The sequence below is a fragment of the Triticum aestivum genome, unplaced genomic scaffold (assembly GCF_018294505.1).
Source record: "Triticum aestivum cultivar Chinese Spring unplaced genomic scaffold, IWGSC CS RefSeq v2.1 scaffold176550, whole genome shotgun sequence".
NCBI classification, from domain to species: domain Eukaryota; kingdom Viridiplantae; phylum Streptophyta; class Magnoliopsida; order Poales; family Poaceae; genus Triticum; species Triticum aestivum.
In genome coordinates, this window is record NW_025237421.1 from 1 (window position 1) to 4694 (window position 4694).

The 4694-nt window shown below is 40.9% G+C and overlaps 1 long non-coding RNA gene across 1 annotated transcript; it reads left to right on the forward strand.

The window, feature by feature from the left end:
* Positions 1 to 48: 48 nt before the first annotated feature.
* LOC123176535 (uncharacterized) lies at positions 49 to 2254 on the forward strand. The gene is made up of 2 exons (XR_006488557.1): positions 49 to 651; positions 1756 to 2254. It is a non-coding gene; the product is annotated as an uncharacterized lncRNA (long non-coding RNA).
* The last annotated feature ends 2440 nt before the right edge of the window (positions 2255 to 4694 follow it).

Genomic DNA, 4694 nt, shown 5'->3' on the forward strand with positions numbered 1-4694 from the left:
TTACACTCATAACAATGAGTAATCTGCCATGGTTGCTTAACTAATTTCTAGAGGAAGGGAGAGACGGCAGCAGGTGATTCCTAGTCTGTCAAGACCAAAAAGGGGCAGAAAGTGGCATTGTTGCATCAAATGTTGTAACAATGAGCAGATGGTGAGAGCCTTCATGTGACCATCAAATGATCTTACATTACTGCAATTTCACGCACATCTTCTTTTCCAAGCTTCATAGTTTCCATATATTAACTATTTAAAAAGGAAACCACTTATTGTTTAGTTGGTCGGTTGGTTGGTCGTTCGATAGATCGAACACTGAGGAAAGGCTGTTATGATGCATTGATGCCACTTCATTAACTTTTTATGTCAGCCTTTTTTCCTTGTGTTTACGTATCTTCAGTCTTACTACCTTGCGGAACAGCCCGACAAACCAAAAATTATTTGCGTATGTTTTTTCTTCCTGTGCTAAATAGTACTGCAGTGACTAGTATAAGTATACAATGATGTTCCTTTTTGGTCTTTTACTAAATTACAACTTCTCTGGCACAGAAATTTGGTGATTGTAGGACTAGGAACTTGCTACTGGTGTTGCTCAGCAGTCTATGACAACGAGTTTGTTCCAGATGGCGGTGAGGTGGCCTTTGTTCCTTTTTGAAAGTAAGAGTTTTGTTGTTTTAGTTCTCTTGTATATGTGCATTAATTGGACCGTAAATGGCTCCATTGAGATAATTACCTTTTAATGATACGAATGATGTCTTTACATCGCAGTAGTTACTTATTGTTTTCTTTTCCATCTTGACCATAATTTTTCATAAAGTATAAACATACAACTGATTGATCTAGCCTCATTATGGTGTATCATGAGGCCAAGAGAGCATGTAGAGTGACAAAAAGCGTCTAGTCTTTCCTTATAAAACAAGACGTACCACTAAAACTTATGAAGTACTCCCTCCGTTCCGATTTACTCGTCGTGGTTTTAGTCCAAATTTGAACTAAAACCACGACGAGTAAATGGGAACGGAGGGAGTACAATACACTCTTAATCCCGTCATTTTATTTGTGTATTAATGAGTGTATCTTAATTTACAAATAAAACGATAAAATTAGGGAGTGTATCTTACTTTATAGGTTTCAGTCATAGTTCTCTTTTTATAATGAAAGCATGAGCGCTTTCTTTGCTCAATCTCCATGCTCTCTGGCCTCATCATCTGCCATAATGAGGTTAGATCAAAGTTGTACACTTGTACTTACAAAAGTTATGAATTTAGGATCAGATGAAAAAAAAGGAACTATTGTGATGATGTAAAGACATTTTTTTTCATGAAAAGTTATGCTTGTAGTTGTGCCAAATTTTGCTCCAATTAATGTGTACACAAAAGAACCAAAAAAAACAAACACGCTTACCCAGTGGCGGAGCCAGGAATATAGTATGAGGAGGGCCAAGTGTAGTAAGTCCTTGCTAGGGAGGGCCAGCTCATAAGAATACACCAGGTAAATCATCCACTTATTGATCTTGCCTTGTTGTGGCGGATCATGAGGCCAGAGAGCGTATAGTGTCCAAAAAGGCATCTAGTCTTTCATTATAAAACTAGAACTATCACTAAAACTTATATGAAGTAAAATACAGTACTTAACACTACTAACACCAAAAAGTATTTCCGTACAGCTATTTTCTAGATAAAATAGCTACCGCGAAGATAGATTGGTTTTGCTTCTGAATCAATGTGTTGTGTAATTATGAATGCCTCTTTTATTTGCCAGGTTCCTGAGATCCTGTATAGGTCTCTTGATGTGAACCTTGTGATTGGAATGTCTTTCAAGGTCTGACCTTATATAGACTTTTGTTTAAACTGATCGATTTTTTGGATGAACATTACGATTTCGCAACCATTTGCCCATTTTTATCTATGACTTGCTAGTTTTTTTTTTCTTAAGGTGCTAGATTTGATCGTCACTCTTTGTGGAGATGAATCATATGAGCAGCTAGATGTTGTCATGTAATGTTCCATATGGTGAAGAGGAGACTGGTAAAGTACGTGCTAGGAGGTACTGTATGTACATAGTGAGTCAGTTGAAAAGCAGTGGCGGATCTATGATCTCAAAACACTCTGGGGGTGCCACGGTTAATTTTTTTAATGTAATTTGGTCTAAATGTATCATAGCTCCAAATTAGCATTAAGATGTTAGATAAGTATTGTTAGGTAAGGTTTCTTTGCGCAACCCTTACATTTCCATGTCATGTTTGTGTTGTTTCCTTCAATTTCCCTTTTATATAGTTATATCGATGTTTTGCCATATTCTTGTTTGGGATGTAGGCGGTAATACATTTATGTTGTGGGATAAGATACAGTAGACAGTGCAGGCACACGGTGCCCTCATACTGAAAGTATGATGGAAGAGAAGGACATGACACCTGTGGCCAGGAGGAGCCTCCTCCTGCAGCCCACTCTATCTGAGTGCTGCAGGACGCTGAACATAATATTTTCCTAGCTGCGGATTATACTGATCTTGCTGCAGGAAAAAATGAGGCTAAGGAGGGAGGGAAGAACGTGATGGACAGCAAGGATGGTATGGCAGTGACCGGTCCAGGGGCTACCGGCACACTGTCAGGCGTTGATGAGAGCGACATGCAGGGCCATGATGGTAACACGCTGCTCTATCGCCATGTGCATGGCCGTTCTTTGGCCATTCACTTTGTTGCATGCAACGGCTAGCTCCTCTGTATTGTCAATACTACAAAATACTCTGTTTTGTCAAAACCACGGTATGTTATACCTACATGCTAAATTACAATACTTTACTGCCAAACATAGCCTAACTTTTGTCACTTCTGTTTCTGAATCTTCAATCACACTACCTTGTGGTACCATGGACAAACCAAAAATCATCTGCCTATAACTCGAGAGCATGCCAGGATTCTGTCTACTGCATTTCATAGGAGAAATATCCCAACAAACGTGCCAGAAACACAAATGTTCCATTATCCCTAGATTATAAAAAAGTTTCAGTCCGTTGAGCAAAGTGGCGTCACACTTTCATAATGCAAACATAAGTAATACTGATCATAATAATTGCACATCATATATTTCCTCTTATACTAGAACCAATGGATCATTTCATGAAAGTTCATAGAACACAAACTCCGAAATTAGAACAATTACAGATAATTACTGTTAATTAGTGATAGAAAACATAACTAGCATAGACTATTGGCGTGTTGCAAATGGCAGTCAGTTTTGTTAAAATCGAAATTCAAACTGCATTTAATAAATAAACCACGCATGAGCTACATAAGTAATACTATGAACACAACAGAAAAAAGGGGGAAGATAATCAAGGAAATTAACATGATTATGCAAAAAAAAACTCACAATACAAAGCGTTGTTCAATTTTACCGAGAGATTGAGGGCGAGCTGAGTGCCGGGATACCAGCATAATCATCTCTTCCAGTGCAGAGGGGATGTTGTCACTGTGCTCAGAGCCATCTCTTTGTCACAACAGCTAGCTATCAATAACATATTTAGAACTTCTGCTTCCTTCACTACTATTTCATGCTTTCGTGGGAGAAAAACATAATGTGAAAATGCTAGGTCAAATGTAAACCCCAAGGCCAAACATAGTGCGGCGATCCTGGCCACATTGTGACCTCCCGCTCGGCCAACCAGAGGAAAAAGTGAGGTGTTTGAGTTCCCAAGAGCACTGCCGATATGCCTTCCTCCCTACAGCCTGCCACTTCCCATGTTCGTCCCCAAGCTCCTCTCTCCCCTCCTCCCATGGCAAATTACCCTGTCAATGTCGTCCCCTACCTCCCACAGGGTATGACCATCGAGCTCGGTCCCGCTGATTGGAAGGTGCGAGATGACATGGTTGTCGGCCCCAACCCACCTCTGCGGCATGATTTCTTGGCCATTGCTGAGGTGAACCGCTTCGTCCAGTTCCACCACAAGGCAGATCTGCGCCACACCATCGAAGGTTTGCACCATGAATCCAACTTTTTCCCAACTGAAGTGGATGACTACCCGTTGGGCATTGGCATATTTGGGTTTGTGGATTCGGTTGTTAGAGATGCAGTAGTTGGTACAACTTTTGAAATAGATGAAGATGATGAAAACATGAACACAGTGGTTTCCTTTGTTCCTCATGATGCTGCCATTAATATGTGCATGACTAGCTATGGACCTCAGATTTGGTTGCGCTATATCGGTTTTCCTCATGATTATTGGACCTCTCATTACATTCATAAGTCTGTTGACAAGTTTGGGGAGCTCATCACTTGGCACAACCCAAGAGGTGACAAAAAGTTTGTGCTGATCAAGGTTCATGTTATTAGCTTACATCTGGTTCCAAAGAGCTTTGTCATGCGCCAGATGGGGGGACATCAACACAGCTGGACTGTTTGTGTTACTATGCTGAGAAGCAGCGACTGGAATGCTCACCTCCCAGAGGTCCCACCTGCCGGAGAAGATCCACCACCTGCAAACGGTATTCCCCATCCTCTACATGGTGAGGGACTCACTGCTGAGCAACTTTATCAAGCACAACTCCATAATTGGATGACATAAAATGCTGCTAACAATGCTGATCAGAACCCAGGAGCTCATCAGGGCAATGATGTTCACTTTCAGGAAAACTAGGGGTTTGGCCTCCTTCACCTTCCTAGGCACCCCCTGCTCTGTACAATTTCCAAGCATGGCTAGCT